At 38.1% G+C, this 19299-nt stretch overlaps 1 long non-coding RNA gene and 1 pseudogene across 4 annotated transcripts in view; both read right to left on the reverse strand.

Moving 5' to 3' along the window:
* Positions 1-200: 200 nt before the first annotated feature.
* On the reverse strand, positions 201-1605 carry LOC141585005 (translationally-controlled tumor protein-like; annotated as a pseudogene).
* Positions 1606-10930: 9325 nt separating this feature from the next.
* LOC141585150 (uncharacterized) overlaps positions 10931-19299 on the reverse strand; it is a 53473-nt gene continuing 45104 nt past the window's right edge. Inside the window, exons 3-5 of one of the 4 annotated variants that reach the window (XR_012518492.1) lie at positions 17955-18181; positions 13013-16414; positions 10931-12833 (exon numbers count right to left, since the gene is read on the reverse strand). This is a non-coding gene — a long non-coding RNA (uncharacterized LOC141585150). Of the gene's footprint in view, positions 12834-13012; positions 18182-19299 lie in introns of all 4 variants that reach the window. The other 3 variants (XR_012518493.1, XR_012518491.1, XR_012518490.1) reach the window with 3 other exon arrangements.

Here is a 19299-nt window from a genome sequence, read left to right on the forward strand (position 1 = left end):
GGGCAGATCACCAGCCTGGCCAACATGGTGAAACCCCGTCTCTACTAAAAATACAAAAATTAGCCGGGTGTGGTGGCAGGTGCCTGTAATCCCAGCTACTCCATAGGCTGAGGCAGGAGAATCGCCAGAACCCAGGAGACAGAGGTTGCAGTGAGCTGAGATCCTGTTACTGCACTCCAGCCTGTAAGACAGAGCCAGACTCCATCTTAGGAAAAAAAAGTGAAATGCTCAAGATGACATTAGTCCCACTGGTCTAAGTCCTGGTGTTGTGTGGATGACAAGAAACAGCCAGTTTTGTGACAGATAATAGATTCAAAGGAGTTGCCAAATTTGTTAACACTTTTCCATTTTTAAGCCATCCTTAAAGAAAATTATATATGGGGTCACATAATCCTCACATTAGGCCAGGAACAGTTCCATGCCATCTGGATTCATCTTTTTATCAATAGAGAGAACTAGTAGCTTTTGAAATTAGCAAGGATGTGGTTGATTTGTTCTACAGCCTACAATAAAAGATTTGTACTCTAGCAATATCTGTTCAAGTTTGTCTTTGATTGATTTCATGTACTCTTTGGTATACTTCTTGTAGGCTTCTTTTGTGAAGCTAGTTTCCTGCAAGTGATGACTCATCATGACAGCAACACCAGTGATTACCATGCTTCCAGTATGTTAGCCCTTAGGACCTTCAGCAAAGACATTGCCATTAATGAGTGAGTCATTGATGTTACCCTCTGTCCCAATTACCATCTTCCCCTTCACTTCCAAGCACATCCCAGCAGTGAGCTCCTAGATTTTATAAATGTCAGATAACGTCTTGCTATAGCTAATGAGATCCTAGTAGGTAATCATGATGGTAGCTGGAGGGAGACTACAAAGATTTGAACTTAGCAGAAGCCCTGAGCTTCCTTACAGTAAGTATAGTGCAGCCAGAGAGGGACTGGGGGGAAAGTGGGGAAAGGTACAAGCAAATTTAACACTGCAGGAAATTTACTTTTACTGGGAAAGATAAAAATAATGTTTTCACTGATTTTGCACATGTTGGCGATAAAATTCTCCTTCTTAAATAGAAAAATAAACACTTCACCAGCCTCCATGGCTCATGCCTGTAATCTCAGCACTTTGCGAGGCTGAGATGGGAGGATTGCTTGAGCTCAAATGTTCAAGACCAGCCTGGGCAACATGGTAAAATTCTGTCTCTATAAAAAATACAAAGGAAAAGAAAAAAGAAAAGAAACACTTAAAGTAAATATAACTGTAAATTCATGCAGTCTAACAATGTTTGATAGTGTTGTACAGCCATTAGATGCATCTACACTTTTATCCAATGGGGCACCTGTTCAGCTCAGGCCCAAATTGAAAAGATAAGAAAATTAGGGCTCTTAGCAATTAACAAGTTGATCAACTTCATTCTGCTAGCATAAGGTCGTGTTGGGATTCAAACTGAGAATCTTAGTCTCCTTTCCTAGTACTGCATAAGAAACAAGAACAGGGGCCCTAATGCAGGACATTATCTTGCATAGAATATCTTAACATGGAACTGTATGGAAAGAAAGAAGACAGTATGGGATACCCCTCCTGTTAGACTCTCTAGGAAGCAGATGCCAACGTGAGTTAAGAGTGCAAACAGTTTATTGGAGGAGCAATGTATTTTTTAAAAAGTGAAGAAAGTAGAATTCAGAGCTTTCAAACCATGACATGAACATGACGAGGTTTCTGCCAACCCAACAGGGAGCTCCAGAGCAGTGTGTCCAAAATTAAGCCCTTGTTTGTATCACCTTGTAACACTGCTTTGCTCAGTCACTGGCCACAGGGCCACACTGCGAAGAACTTGACCTCTATTCAACAGCTAAGGCAGATCCTAAGAGAGCCAGTTGTGGGAGTGTCAGCTACGGTATTCCTCATAGCTGGGTAGAAAGCCCTCTTGAAGGGAGATCTGAGCAGTACATCTCAGTATCTGCCACAGACACACAGAACTTGGATGAATCAAGAAAAGAAAAAAGAGAAATCATTCTTGTGACCCTACGTAGATAACCCTCATTCCCTGAGATGCAGTACTTCAAATTTAAGAAAAAAGTTACAGAAACAACTATTTAAGAAAAAAAGATCTGTAATCCTAGTTACTCCTCAAACAATATAACCCCCAGAAGTTCTTCCCAAATAAATTTGTGAATATCCAGTGGATGTCTCACAAGAGTTCTAACAACATGCTGTTGACTACCATGGGGGAATCTACCAATTTTCTTATCTCCTAATCTAGATCACTGGATAATGTGTCTAACTGCTCCTAAGAGTGCCAGCTATGCCAAACCATTGGCAGTTTCACTTCCCAGACACTACCCCATAGGATGCTAAGTTACCCAAGACTGGGGGTTCTGACTTCTAGTCAGGGGTTCTGATGTTTTATATCCAGAGAATAGAGGTCACTGAAGCCAGCATTTCATCATTATCCATATCAATGCAACTCGTCAACATTGCTAACATTCTGTTCCTGTATCACCAATACCATCACTTCTAAGAGGACTCAATGTTTCATGAAAGTTATAGAACAACAGCTTTTTGAGGTTTTACTTACTTTTTTGTTGCAGCTTTCTTGCTCTCAGATTGAGAATGGCTGGTCTAACTGATCATGTAAGTGACAGTAATGTATTGGACTTCTTCAGGTGTTTGTATATCTACTTTCTCTCTTTTTTTAATAGAATGAATTCTTTCTTAGTAGAAAAATAGACTGTTCTGTTGGTTCCCCTGGTATTTCAGATTTATGCAGATATTCTTATATCCTAGGGTGGTTATGGCTTCAGTATCATGAGATACCTGCTACATTAGCCTAACAGTTTTCTCTGATTTCTAAGGAATGGGAAATTAATATCAGAAATTAACTGAATAGTTGATACTTTTTATATAGCATAATAACTATCTCTGTAAGACATGAGCTACAATTATCACTGACAGTGTAAATAGAGTTATTCTCAACAAATCCTTTTCCTGTCTTTAAAAAGCATTAAGGAACTATTCATGGCAGAATGGTAGGTCCCACATGGCCATTATTGCTATAAGTCTGTTTCCCAACTGGGCAGAATCAACATATAACACTCCTTATAGATAGTCTTGAGACTTCTCTCTGTTTGATTTTGTTACGTGTTACACTAATACCACCCTAGAATGTTTTCAGTCCAGCAACCTACATTTAAGAAAGTCAAAATCATGCTTTGTATTTTGGAACTACAACTTAAAGAGATCAGTATTGGTCCTGAAGTTTGCATTTGAATGATTTGTTAAAAGTTTTTCTTACAGAAAGACAAATTGATTCTTACTTAGCTTTATATGGACTATTACTATGTAGGACAATGTTAATTTTCACGAACTATTTGAAGCGGCAATATTGTGTCAGTACTTTTAGGATAGCAATATAGAAAAAAATCAGAATTCAATACTTTATTCCTCTTTTCAGTCATGCATTCACAGGAATTTTCAATTTCTTTGAAATAAAATGAAAACAAAGGAAAGCCATTTTTCAGTTGTTCCGTTTAGATTTCTAGAAAAAGAAATCATATATTATTTTGCAGGAAAAAAGAGTGTAAAAGAGAGTCTTCCTTTGCCAATTCCTCTCATGCTGCCAAAATAAAATACATCTGTAGGCCACAGAGCACACAAATATGTTCACCTCATCCTCTGGCTATAGTGGTGATGTGTTCTTCCTGTTTATCTTTCTTGAGGATATCAACTTTTCTCCACTTCCATTCTCAGAACTCTTTAATCTCACAGTGTTCTCTACACCCTCTCTCCAGCATTCCTCCACTACTGATCTCAACAATCAGGGCCATTTAGGGTTCACGCAAGACTGACAGAATCCAAAACAAGACTAGAAGGATAAGAATCTTACTTCCAGTTTGAATTTGAACACCTTCCCACAGAAAAAAACAACTCATTTGAAAGACAGATGAGACAAAAGATCCAAAGTTGAAGGACTAAGTAAGCAGAAAACCAAAGTAACAGTAAGAAGAGCCCTTTCACAGGCATAGCCCAAAGTGTGCAAACATGTACAGCAGGCGTCCCCAAACTTTTTACACAGGGGACCAGTTCACTGTCCCTCAGACCGTTGGAGGGCCGCCACATACTGTGCTCCTCTCACTGACCACCAATGAAAGAGGTGCCCCTTCCTGAAGTGCGGCAGGGGGCTGGATAAATGGCCTCAGGGGGCCCCATGTGGCCCTCAGGCCGTAGTTTGGGGACGCCTGATGTCCAGTCATAGAATCACAGTTCCCTGAGCTTTTTCTAATGTAGAGAGCATGAAAAAAAGGAGCTCATTTTTTAGTTAAAGGCATTTAACACTCTTTGGTTACAGTGACTATCACTGAATATAGCAAAACCATAGGAACTTCAGTGATTTCATTACTTAAATGCTAGGCAAATTGAGCTAGGGATTTATATGTAGTTGAGGGTTTGCACTTAATTCAATAAACAATTGATACCACACATATTTATTCAGCTCCCACCATTATAAAACTGAGCATAACTGAAACATTTGGCAAAGAGCATTCAAGACAAAAAGACTAACATAAGCAAAGGTAAAGAATCTGTAGTAGAATCAAAATGGTAATAGATTCAGTTTGACCAGACTTCAGGGAGGATTTAAAGTGAATAAAAAGAAAAAAAAAAAAAGATAGAAAGGAAATAGGTTAGATTGCAATCAAGAAAACACTTTGGTTGACCGATTAAGGAATTTATTATTTCACGAGGAAATAGGAAAAAAAATTGAAGATTTCTAAACAGGAAAAGACATCATTAAAACTGTGTTTTAGACAGATTAAGTTGACTGTGACCTGCAGATTGGATGCTGGGATAGAGACCTACTCGAGGTAGAGACAGCTCACAACTGAGATTGTTGCTTGGTTTTCACGGACTAGAGTAATGAAAATAAAGGTAGAGATAAAAGACTAAAAGGGAAGTAGAATAACATGATCCAGGAAATGATAGTTGATGTCATTGAAGTTCCATTGGTTTTGCTAAATTCAGTGATACACACTGTAACAAAAAGGTGTCTACATGCCATTAACATCTAAATAATGAGCACATTTTTTCATCCTCTCTACATTAGAATCGCATGTCTCATTGGAACATGAGATACCAGAGAAAAGGAATAAAAAGTATTTCAGGTTTTAGACCAAAATTTCTGAAATGGGGCTATTACTACAACAATGTAGTTTCTGAAAAATACAAGCAATCCATGAGATTGTTTAAAATAACATTGATGACGAAAGAGTTTATAAAAAAGTGAACATATTTAGCAATAAATGTGTATAGTAGAGCATCAAGACACTTTTACTTTGAACTCATTTTATAACTAGTGACTGAGAAATAATAATGATCACTGAGTTCTTACGGCTGGCCGCGGTGGCTCACGCCTATAATCCCAGCACCTTGGGGGGCCAAGGTACGGGGATCATGAGGTCAGGAGATCGAGACCATCCTAGTCAACATGGTGAAACCTTGTCTCTACTAAAAATAGAGAAATTAGGCAGGCATGTTGGCACATGCCTGTAGTCCCACCTCCATAGGCGGTTGAGGCAGGAGAATCACTTAAACTTGGGAAGCGGAGGCTGCAGTGAGCCAAGATTGTACCACTGCACTCCAGCTTGGGCGACAGAGCAAGACTCTGTCTCAAGACAAATAAATAATAATAATGATCACTGAGTTCTTACTCTGTACAAGAAATTATGCCACTATTATAAATATGTACCTGGCACTATTCTTTCATGTGTATACATTACATTTTTTGTGGTCTCAAATATGGACTACTCACAAAACAATGTTTGTTTCTTCAAAGAAGATATTTTCTTAGCCACTCAGTCATTTGTTTGACAAATTTTTATCAAAGGTTTACAATTTACGTCGTCCAGGTTATGGAGAGCAAAATACATAGTACCTACCCTCAAGGCGCTTATATTTTCATAATGAAATGGACAGACAAAAGTTTATTAGGACTCTGGGTTTCGACAACGTGGAAGAAAAGCTTATGTGAAAAATTGTTCACACTATAAACTTCTAGAAAATCTGGATTTACAGAAAAGCTTGATGCATAGCTGAGCTCCCTCAAAAGAAAAAGAAGCATCTAGATATCAGAATTAAAGGGTTGTAAGTAGTTTATGCTATGATAGTCCTAGAGGGTGATACAGAAGGAGGAGGACGGATAATTAAATTAGTTAATACCTGGGTTGGATTTTAACCCTTGCGTAGGATGGGGCTTTAGGATTTGGAACTGAAACTTTGCTTAATGGCTTTTCCCAGAAGAGCTGTATCCTCAGTAAAAAGAGAATCCAAGAAGGAAAAAAGTGGCTTAGCAGCCCAGGGACCTAACCTTCAAGCTCGCCCTGGCTTCTACTTTGGTGAAAACAAATTGTAAATGAGAAATCAGCTCCTTTGGCCTGCACTTTTCACAGGTTAAGAATAGAAACCCACATGGTATCCGAGAATCCCCAAGCTGAGAAAAAAACATCAATGTTGATCCTCTGCCAGTTACATTCTTTACTGCCTGGCAGAATCAAATGCAAAATTGCCCTGGGGAGTCATTGTCGTGGATAATGTCAATGTGTTTCACTTAGATCCCCTGGGCCCATTTTTACTATTTTTTGGGGGGCAAGGGGACTCCCTTTATGGTGTGCTTTTTCATCCAACAGCCAGCACCTACTGAGTCTCCTTTTGCAGAGGACTGCCCTCCAAGACACATCCCCGCCCCCGCTGGTCTCTGTTTTTATAACGCTAAGGCATAACTTACCAGAGTCCCCGGCAGGTTCAGCCTGAGATCACTTTCCGTGGGATTTTGCCTGGGCTCACACCCTTGCTTGGCTTCCTCCACTTCTCTGTTCAGGCTTCCCCCACTCTTTTGCCGGTTTCCTCTAGAGCACCTCCTTAATAGAGACTGTCTCTGGATCTTCACCTTACATGTCTGCTTCTAAGGACAGGACCCAACACGTTGCTGCAGGATTCCCACAGGAAAATAAACAAGCACCTCTAAAGATAAACTCAAGAAAATAACTGCAGTATATACAAGGGAAAAAAATCATCTAAGACAGTCTGTAGAAACAATAACAGAAGTATTAATGCAACTAAGAACTTCATGGCGTAGAAAAAGTACTTGACAGAATATATGAATTATCCGGGATACAAACGGAGAGAACCAAAAATGGCAAGTTTGACAGAGAGTTTAACGTATACAGGGATATAATGATAAAGTTTGACATAGGTCTAACAGTAGTTCCTAAGAAGAGAGAAGAAAGAAATGGAAAGGAACTCTTTGAAGCAATGTGTTTAAGGAGTTTATAGAAATTATGAAATACAAGAAAAAATGCAATTCCTAAGTAGAGTAAATAACAATTAAATCTACATGAAGGAAAGAATGTACAACACAAAAGTAGAGAAAACATCTTGAAAGCAAACAGAGAGAAAAGACAGATAACCTGTAAAGAAACAAGAATTAGACTACAAGGAATGGGTTATTATATTAATAGCAATCACAGAGACCAAAAGACAGCAAGATAATGTCTTCAAATGGGAAATACCTATCAACGTAAAGTAAATTGACTACAATATTACTCAAGAAAGAGGATAAAATAAAGACATTGTCAGATGATAACTGTGAGATTTCATCATATAACACATTTTCAATGAAGAAAGAAATCAACCTCAGAAGGAAGATCTGAGAAGCAAGAAACAAAGTAGAACAAAGAAACAATGGATAACATATGCGGGCTCAACTAAATTAGCATCAACTCTAAAACATAACAGTCCCCATAACAAAAATGGTTCATTTGGAAACATGGACACTTGAAAGCAGGATTAATTTTAGAAGAAATGACATGTGAGTAGAGTTCAGAGATCAGAGTTAATGCATTCTACAAATTAGATATTGTCTAAGAGGAGAGTAAAGATATCACTTATCTTTATCCTCCACATATAATATATGAACATTATAGATTTATCTATCTGAAGATGTTCTTACTACTCGAAAGGAGGCCTTGTCCTAGATTCCAAGAGCAGGTTCTTGGATTTTACACAGGAAAGAATTCAGGGTGAGTCACAATGTACGATAAAGTTAAAATGGCTTATTAGAAACTGCTCCAATACAGAGTAGAGTGTCCTGAAAAAGCAAGAGAAGGAAAACCTCTACCTCAAATGTAACACTTGCTTATAATGGATATTAAAGATAAGAACAGTATGCTTTATTATAAAGGCTTGTGATTAGCTTGCGACCGACTATTAGTATTGCTTTTTCTCTTTTGTAATTATTAATTTCAGAAAGAATTTATATCTGTACTATTATCTTTAGAGCAAAACTTGTTTTAAACTGAGAATGTCTTTTTCCATTAACTCATTTCCTCAACCATAAGCATCTTGTGATCAAGACTGCCTAACTTTCTGGGAATGTACCCCAGCAGGTCTTGCTTTCTCCAGGCTTTATTCAAGACGGAGTCACTCTGGTTAGGACGCTTCTGACATTCTCACCCTACAATAATAATAAAAGGAGATTTTGAAAAAAACATAATTTATCCAATAGAAAGAGAGAAGAAAGGACACAAAGTAAAATATAGGAAGTAGAAATACAGAATGATATGTGTGGGCCAGCTAATCAGGTGATAGTGGCAGCAGACAAAATAGACAATTGGGTGGGAGGAAACATTGTTACTTGTAGACAGGGTTGTCACACTATGATAAAAGGAGCAATTCATCAGAAAGATATGTTAATTCTGAATTTGTAGATGCACCTGCCAATATATAAATTACAATGATACGAAAAACAAAAACTGACATAATTACTAGGAGAAAGTGACAAGTCTACAATCATGGTTACAAACTCTAGAACAGTTCCTTCAGTAATTGATCGGAACAGACAAAAAATTAGTCAAGAGGTGATCTGAACAACAGTTAACATCCTTGATTTATATATTCCACATAAAGAAGCATTATTTGAAGGAACCAAAGAACATTTACAGTCATATTCCACATAACAACATTTTGGCCAATGACAGATTGCATATTTGAAGGTGGTTTCATAAGATTATAATACGGCTGAAAAATTACTATCACCTAGTGACACCTTGTGACATTGTAGCCTTTTTAACATTATAACACAAGGCATTCTTCACCTGTTTGCGGTGACACTGGCGTAAACTGACCTACTGCACTGCTAGTCCTATAAAAGTACAGCACATACAATTATGGTCAGTACGTAATAGTTGATAGTGATAATAAACGACTATTACTGGTTTATATATTTACTGTACTTTTTATAGTTATTTCAAAGTGTACTTATTATTTAAAAAAAAAAGCTAACTGTAAAATATTTTTAGGCAATTCCTTCAGAACTTCCTTCTTATTCCAGAAGCAGGCATTGTTATCATAGACGATGACATGCATGTTATTGCTCCTAAAGACCTTCCAGTGGGTCTTCCAGTGGGACAAGATGTGTAGGTGGAAGATAGTGATTTTGATGCTCCTGACCCTGTGTAGGCTAGGCTAATGTGTGTGTTTTTGTCTTTGTTTTTAGCCAAAAAGTTTTAAAAGTAAAAATTAAAAAAAAAATTAAAATAGAAAAAGCTTACAAAGACACAGTTTTTTATAACTGTATAATATGTTTTAAGTATTATTGCAAAAGACCCAAAAAATTTTTAAAGATTTTAAAATTTATAAAGTAAAATAGTCAGCTAAGATCAATTTATTGTTGAAGAAATATTATTAAAAATAAATTTAGTGCAGCCTAAATGTACAGTGTTTATAAAGCCTACAGTAGTATACAATAATGTCCTAGGTTTTCACATTCACTCATCACTCCCTCGCTGACTCACCCAGAGCAACTTCAGTCCTGTAAGCTCCATTCACGGTAAGTGCCCTATACAGGTATACCATTTTTTAAAATCTTTTATATCGTATTTTTACTGTACCTTTTCTATTTTTAGATATGTTTATATACATTAATACTGACAATTGTGTTACAATTACCTACAGTATTCAGTACAACAATGTGCTATACAGACTTGTAGCCTAGGCGCAATAGACTACACCACATAGCTTAGGTGTGTAGGTGGTTACACTCTCTAGGTTTGTGGGAGGACACTCTAGGATGTTCACACAATGAGAAAATCAACTAAGGATGAATTTCTCAGAACGTATCCCCATCGTTAAGTAATGGATGGCTGTACAAAACTTGACTTCATGTTAGGCTACAAAGCAAGTCTTAACAAGTAACACAGAATGTGTATATTGCAGAACCATATTTTCTTTCTTCCATAACAATTTTAAAAATTAAAACGGGATAATTAAGAGCCCATATACTTGGAAATTTTAAAATACACTTTTTAAAACTTTGTCAAATCTTTTTTTTTATTCCTAGAGTCTGGATCTCACTCTGTCACCTAGGCTGGAGTGCAGTCATGTGATCATAGTTCACTGCCACTTTGAACCCCTGGGCTCAAGTGATCCTCCTGCCTCAGTCTCCCAAGTAGTTGAAACTACAGGCGTATCACCACACCTGGCTAATTTTAAAGTTTTTATGTAGAGACATTGTCTTTCTATGTTGCTCAGACTGATCTCAAACTCCTGGGCTCAAGTCACCCTCCCACTTTGACCTCCCAAAGTCCTGAAATTACAGGTGTGAGCCACCATGTCCAATCTCAAAGAAGAAATCTTAATTAGAATAAAAACATACTTCATGTTTTATAAAAACACTATACATCAAAACACAGAATAAAGTCAAAGCAATATTTAGATTAATTTTATAGTGCACGTTTAGATATTAGACATGAGGAAATATTAAAAATAAGTTATCTAAGCATCAAAATCAGAAGTGAAAAAAAGCATACACCCCATGAAAGCAGGCATACAAAAAAAAATAATGATAAAGAGCAAATAATAATAACAAAGTAAAGAAAAACCACACTCAATAGGGTAGATCAAGAAATTATAGCACATTATGATAACTTATGAGGAAAGGATGTACAAGTTTCCTCCTGTGTGCAGTGGCTTTCTAGAGTCCTTCATGCCAGGACAGTCCTTCCTGCCAAGTCCTGCCTCTCTGTCTAACCCCACTTCTTTCTACTCTTCCTCTATCTCTCCTCTTCTCTTTCTTTTCCTTGAACCTGCCAACCTCCTTCCACCTATTTAAGACCTTTGCACTTGATCTTTTCTCTGCCTGGAGCACTCTGCTCTGTTTTTGCATTCATTCCAAACTTCTTCATTGCATTCACATTTACACCAAAAAAGTGTTTGCATGGCCTCGCTCAATGGCTCACATCTATAATCCCAGCACTTTGGGAGACCAAGGCAGGTAGATAATGAGGTCAGAAGATCGAGACCATTCTGGCTAACACGGTGCAACCCCGTCTCTACTAAAAATACACAAAATTAGCCAGGTGTGGTGGTGTACTCCTTAGTCCCAGCTACTCAGGAGGCTGAGGTAGGAGAATCACTTGAACCAGGGAGACAGAGGTTGCAGTGAGCCCAGATTGCACCACTGCATTCTGTCTCCAAACAAAAAAAAAGTGTTCACTGAAAATCAGTGATGTTCCCGACAGTAGGAATATAGCAATTAAATAGAATAAACAAAAATATCTGTAATTATGGAACGTATGTTCTAGTAGCTGGCAACTTTTTTCACTCAGCAAGGTCTTTCCTGACCACCAAATGAATTTCAATGTTACTTATTTTCTTGTTTTCCTATTTATTGTGTTTCTTCACACTAGTGTGCCACATCTTTGAGGGGAGAGACCTTGTCTATCTTGTTTATCACTTTACTCTGAGAGCATGGAATGATACCTAAAACAATTATGTACTCAAGAGCTATAAGGTGAAAGAATGAATAGGGGATTCATGGACAGTGTCATCTCAATTATAGTTGAGGAAAACATTTGCCTGCAGCAAAAGGTGTGTGTGTGTGTGTATATGTGTGTGTGTCTGTGTGTGTGTCTGTGTGATCAAGAAGAACAAAGATCCTGTGTAAACTCAAGAGAATGGATATTGTGGTATTAGGATGAGAAGTTAGATGGGCAGGCGGGGGCCAGAGACAAATAGTCTGGTTGCTATGCAAAAACAGTGGACATTTCATTTTACCAATAACAGTGCGCACGACGGCCATTTGTTTCCATACAAAATGGGAAATTTAAATCCCCTTTGGGGATTTAATTTTAAAAGTAAAGAATGCTCCTACTTGGTTTGAAAACAACAACTCTTTGGTTGTAATTATTATGAGCTCCGTTTTAGTTAACATATAATATATAACTGCATACACTATATAGGTGATAAAGGACATTTCATAATCAACTTTACATGGTGCTTTATAGGAACACTGAAATAGATGTAGGTCAAGCACTGGAACTTAGTTATGTAAAAACTTAGAATGTATTTTCCCATAACTGGTGTAAAGTTTACTTTCAGTGAGCCCACTTGTGCCATCATCACCATGGTCATCAGATCTCACATGGACTGAGTGGCTCCTATATTCAAGACACTGTTTTAACCCAATTAATTCTCTCAAAAACCCCCAGTGCAGGGACAACGAGTTGCTTAAAGTCCCATAGCTAGTACATGGTATAACTAGGATTCAAAATGTGGTAGCTGAGCTCTGCAGCCTGTGCTCTTAACCTTTGCTCCCCACTGCTTCCACCCTTCCTGATGAATTACATCCCGCCCACCGAGCTTTGTCACCTAATCTTATGAAAACGTGCACTCTCCAGATTTAGGTCATCTTCCCATGCCGTCCTTCTCTGCCTACCTCCAATCCTGTTGCTCCTCACAAGTTTCTGCCACTGATCTCATCCCTGGTCTGACCCCTGGAATTGGAGGTCCTGGTGAAAGACAAAAATCATAGTCAGTTGCTTTCAAAGACACGGGAGACCACGTTCTCAATCAGATTCAGTCTGTCAGTTGTCTCCATGTGGGGTCTCCATGTAGATGGCTTGTGGAATTTTCTTAGCCAACGTAAGAAAATTTTCTCTCCCTCGTCCCCCAGCAGTGGTGCACATACCTTTCTCTCTGTACATTCTCCTGAGCAATCTGAGTGGCTCTTGTCCCTCTGTTCAACTCTTGGCTCTCTCATGTGGAATCCTGAGGACTAGCCTCCATGACTTCTGGGAACTAGGATATAGTGGCCCTCACCTCTCATCTTCATAGGCACACTGTGATACTCTCATGCTCTGCTGGCTTCTGGCTTCAAAAGCAGTGAGGTTTCTGCCTTCAGAAATCTCTGGTTGAAAAGTCAGTGGCATTCTCCAATTTTTAGAGTCCTCCAATATTTTAGAATATATAAATCTTGTGCCTCCTTCAATCTAGGGGTCAAGGGAGAAGTTAAATGCTTTAGAAATTGGGTTCTCGAGAAAACGACTATGTTTACCCTTCAGGGTGCTGTGAGAACCTATCATTTTATAAACTGAATGCTGGGTATCCCATACTACAGGAGTGAGGAACAGCAGACATTGCTCATGTTAAAAGGTGAACTCCAAGTACATTTTGTTCTCAGCTATTAGTTTAGCAAGTTCTACACAAAAGCAGTAACATCAGGGAGCTAGAAAGAATCTAAGTTAGTACATCACATCCCATTGTCTACATCAACACACTCATGTCATGAAACCTTGCAAAGAAAGTGATATCAACACCATCTGAATCAGTACAAGGAATCACAGGGACTTTATAGGGTTTATGTGACTTCTAATAATAAACACTTCTAATGTATTAGCTTAAATATGTCAAGATTTAAACCACCACTTTTAAAAGTCAAGAACAATACGACCTAAGCCTTTTATTTTGGTAATCAGATATATAGTTCACTTTTGAATGATTAATATGTCTACTAAATGTCAAAAGCCAAAAGCTACAAATTTTTCTTAGATAATGCACATTTTTAGGTCTTTATATTAAATCAAAAAATAAATTTAGCCATGTTTTGTATCAATCTTAATCATATTCCTGACCACGAATATGACTGTTAATGTTACTTATTTTTAATAAGTATTTATATATTATGTAAATATACTATAGTGTGATGATCCAGTAATTATTAGTATAACACTTGGCTTATATTAAGCCTGTTTCCTGGATATGAGAAATACAGTTGGAACTACCTCCCTCATTAGAGTCATAGTGAAGTGTGCATAATAATATATTTAAAGCCAAGGACAGGCACGTAGTACATGGCAGTTATCATTCTGTCCTCAGTACCAAAATTTTTGTGTAATTCTTTGTCTTCCATTGAAAAGTTTTTGAATTTTTTTTTTCCTTTTTTTTTTTGAGACGGAGTTTCGCTCTTGTTACCCAGGCTAGAGTGCAATGGCGCGATCTCGGCTCACCGCAACCTCCGCCTCCTGGGTTCAGGCAATTCTCCTGCCTCAGCCTCGCGAGTAGCTGGGATTACAGGCACGCGCCACCATGCCCAGCTAATTTTTGTATTTTTAGTAGAGACGGGGTTTCACCTTGTTGACCAGGATGGTCTCGATCTCTTGACCTCGTGATCCACCCACCTCGGCCTCCCAAAGTGCTGGGATTACAGGTGTGAGCCACCGCGCACGGCCAGTTTTTGAATTTTTTTTTAAAAAGTTCTTATCAGGAAATAACACAGTATGCCCTCTGCATTATATAGTTATACATTCTAAAAGGTACTTGGTTTTCAAGGGTCTGCTCATTGACCAGGTCAAAATTGTATTGCTTACAGCCAAAAACATTTCTACCCACTTATTCTTGTCTTATCCTTGCTGATTTGTGGCACTTGTCAATAAACATTGACAGTAAAGTATTTGAGAGTGACGTCTCTTAGTCTCCTAGATACTGTTTAATGTAGATTTCAAGTCCTATTCTTGGAAAAAAAATTCCCTCAAAAAGACTTCAGTCCTCCAAAGCAGTATCTCCGACCTCCCCTGTCTAACTTCACTTAGAAGGTGCTTTACTGACAGGTTAGCTACTCACGTCCACAGACTGTTAGACATTCTGCCACCTTTCAGCCATTTTTTTGTGTGAAATTTTGTGATTTTCAATTTTGCTATAATAATGGCGAAGCTCGCATTTTTTGTAGCTTTTTCTTCTGCAGTGTTGCTCCCTCTAGTGCTGAGTTGAGAGACTGGATATTAGACAATATAAAAATTTTGCTAATTTAACTAACCGAAAAGTTAACTGTGGAAATAAATATAATATTTACACATTAAAAATATTTCTAAATGCCAGGGGTAGGTACTATTTATTACCATACCTCCAGAAGCCAGTGCAGCATTGACTCCTAAGAAATATGTTTTCAACCAAACTGCTGAGAGAATACACATGATGGAAAAAAAAATTATTAAGATTCTATCTTACATTTTTAAATTCAAGATGTGCCTTTTGTAGTGACACCTAAAATTTTAGAAACATCTTATAGAACAGCATTATATAGCTAGCTATGCAAAATGAAATAATTAATTCTTTAGGATATTTGTCTTAAGAATAGGGTATGTGCTTCAAATATACATAGGAAAAAGCAACTTAGCAGTTTCTAACTTAGCAGGAACACTGAAATCTGGATGTCGTGCACACAGACTTTTGAGGAATTCTTCTGCATACCACAAGCTAGAGCTACTAAACTTCCATGAATCCCATAGTCCTTTGGTGTTGGGGATAGCTGTTGGCAAAGCTTGCTTTATTCAGTGTAACTTACCCAATCAGAGCTCTCTTGAATTCTTGTCTCAGTGGTCAGCCATTTGCTTCCAGTATTATCTTTACTTTTCACCTCTCTTGCTTAATGCTCCCAAATCAAAATAGCTCTATTTTCTAGCTGAGCATATTTTATTCACTTTACTCTTTGACATGAAGGTTGTTGGCTAGGATCCTCTCTACAGTACTTCAGATTTGGAGCAGGATTCTCCATTTAAAGTAACAGGGACAGGAAGACATCCACATTTTGCATGATAGGTCATATGCTATTCAATATGTTATAATTTACCCATATACATCTAAGAGGCATTCTGCTGATTTTTATAACACAATCTACAGAAAGTAAATTTGACAAAATTGCCTTGGCTGGTGAAAAAACGTAGATTCCCTAGTAACTTTCAACTATGCCCTCAAGGGCCATGTCAGAATCCCTAGAAGTAGGGTGGTCGTGAAATTTTTGTGTTTATCCATGGTTTTTCAATAGTTGAGATATGTGGGTCTAAGTTAGAAGGGACTCTGAAGAGTTATGAGGGCTTAGGTCTCATGACCTTATACAACTCTAAGACTGCTCACAACTACACAAAACAGCTACCAAAAAGTAATTTCAGAATAATTAAATGTCTTCACAAACACTGTGGAGTTTGTATGTAGCTCCCTCTTCTTTTCCATCTTTCTTTCCTCCATTCCACAGTCTTTCCTATTATTTGTCCTGCATCTATCACTTTTTTTCTTATTCTGCAAAGCTCAGGAGAACCTGGGTGGCAAAAAACAGAACTATTCACAGAGGATGAAGGAAAGAAGACTTGGCAGATTGGCAGACAGAGAATCTCTTAGGCCAGCAAAAGTTAAAAAAAAAAAAAAAAAAAGGTTAAGAACACACACACATATTTGCACATATGTTAAAATGTTTTGATCCATCATATAAATGTGTGTGAATTGGGGGTGAAGACAAAAAAAAAAGATGAAAAGACACATTTCAGTCTCTTGTTCTATGAAGGAAACAAAATATCTCTCTGGTCATTTCTATTCTGATCATTCACTGCATGTTTAAATAAGTTTAAAGAGACTCTTAATGTCTCTCTGAACTATGGAAGCAAGTAGCTTATCATTAGTTTTCTTGTAACCTTCACAAAGACTCCTTTGAGGGCAAGCCACAGCCTCATAAAAGCTGTTAATCTGCATTAAACCAACTGCATGAGCAATCGTTTAGAGTTAGGAAATTTTATTATCAGTTTAGCCACAAGAGAATACAAAAAGACAAGATTCTAGTGTAATAAAGGTTCCTACCTTGCAGGCTAGTAATCTGTATAGAAGAATTAGATAAGGTTATTTCCAGTGTTATATAATGCAAAAATTCAAAACCATTGCTGAAGCACATAAAGGAATCCCATACTTCTCTGTGCCTCACTGTTGTTTAGATAGTTGATACTTCATCAAATATGCTTACTGGATTGCAAGTTCTACTATCCTATTAGTTGATCCTGGGTAATTTTGGTTTACTAATGCACCATTTTATGCTAGCAGAAGGAGCTCTACATTTCTCAGGATATAAGCAATGGATTTGGAAGAGATAATTTTCCTGTTTGTAAGAATATATTAATAAAATACAGTGAATGTTTGTCTTAATTTGTCTTCTCCAATACACAGGAGAAAAAATCTTCCCCACCATTATCTTTGAGATGTCTTCAAAATGTGGTTTCTACCTAAAATTCTGCTGCTGCTTTCCTGTGGCTTCTGATTTTTGAAATTGCCATATAAACAAGAGAAGGAAAGGGTATCAGTTAGGATTGGCTTCAGCTTCATAGAACAGAGAGTCAACTATGGAAGCTTAAATTCACAGGTTCATGCTTTCAAGTTTAAATATTAGAGAATCCAGCTGGGGCCTGATACAGTGGCTTCCTGGGGTCACAGGGACCCGCAGAGATCTCGGAGCTCTCCCATCCACAGTGCTTACAAATGCATTGCATCTGCATTTTAGGCAGCAGGAAGGAGGAAGTAGAAGAGAGGCCAGAGGGCACCCTCCAGCTGTCTTTTATGAAAATTTCTCAGAAGTTGCACATTTCCACTTCTACTTCATGGATGGTGCTGAATAAGATCAAGGCATAAGGACAGAGAAAGATAGAGGAGCAGACAACCAACAGTCTCTGTAGCAGAATGTGATGACATAGCATACCATCATTTATGATTTTAAAGCAGTCAACTTAGTATTTAAATTCAATCACTCAAGATTTTCCCTCATATCTTTCCTTTTCCTCCCTTTCCTTAAAGTAAACTTAAATTTCCAGAGAACTTACCATATTATGCCGCAATCAAAAGAGGGTCACAGCTAGACTTTTTATTGCCATTATGAGGCTGGTATTACTGCTGAGTCTATGCTTTCTCTATGGTCCCTGGTCATAAAGTTTATACACTCCAAATCCTACTCATTTCAACCTCCGGTCTCTTTAGGATCTCCAATCTTCTGCCATTTTCAAGGTTAGAGACTCTGTCCTTGCCCATAGTTAGCATAGGAGAGGCTATGCTGCAGGGAAAGAAAAGAAAAGAAAACAGAAAGGCTACAGTGAATGAACACACTAAAGTTCATTTCTAACTCACACTGCATGTCTGTAGATGTTTCTGGAAGGCTCTGCACAGTCACTCAGAGGCCCAGTCACTCTTCATAGTCAGGAAGATTCTACCAACAAACTTTTAGCCATCTTATCTAGACCATGTGGTCTTCTCTGTCACTATGGTAGGGGAAGAGAGACTGGACAGTCACCTTGCGTTTTTCACTATCAGCTGCCTAATTGATATAGCACCCCTTCCTGCCAGGGACTGAATGCTTGTGTCCCCCAACATTCATCTGTTGGAACCCTCCCTGCTAAGGTGATAATATTTGGGAGTGAGGACTATGGAGACTAATTAAATCTAGCTGAGGCCATGAGGGTGGGGTCCTCATGATGGTATTGGTGTCTTATAAGAAGAGACCAGAGCCACCTTCCCCTCTGTCTCTGCCGTATGAGGATGCAACAAAAGAGTGGCCATCTGCAAACCAGAAAGAGGGCCCTCACCAGACACCAAATCCCGTTGCACCTTGATCTGGGACCTTCCAGCCTGGGAACTGTGAGAAATAAGTGTTTGTTGTTTAAGCCACCCAGTCTACAGTATTCTAGTATAGCAGCCAAACTGACTAAGATGCTTACAGTCTCATTTTATTAATCAAATTAGGACGTGGTCCACCTAATTCCAAGAGAAGGGGAAAATGTTTCTTTCATATGTCTGGAGAAAGAAGAAAGGAGTATTGCATAGAAAATGATAATGTCTATCTCCTGAGCTGACTACGACTCTGTAAGGCCACCCTCAGGCCCCTCAGTCTAGTCAACTCACTTGATCACTGCTGATTTACCTCTAAGACACAGTGTTTGACATGAAACTTCTCTGTGAGGCTTGTGTCTCCTAGGCCACTTTCCAGAGTCCAGAAAATGGATAACGTCTACTCTTTAATACTTCTAATCATATCTAAGATTTCAATTCTCTCATTCCAAGAGTGGGTAGGAAAGGATGTTTCTTAGAAACAAACTTGTTCTGACCTCTCAATGCATCACCTCCATTTTCTTCTTTCATTTGCTTTAACTCATATCTCTTTCTTTTCCTGTGGGT

Source organism: Saimiri boliviensis, chromosome 7, assembly GCF_048565385.1.
Source record: "Saimiri boliviensis isolate mSaiBol1 chromosome 7, mSaiBol1.pri, whole genome shotgun sequence".
NCBI classification, from domain to species: domain Eukaryota; kingdom Metazoa; phylum Chordata; class Mammalia; order Primates; family Cebidae; genus Saimiri; species Saimiri boliviensis.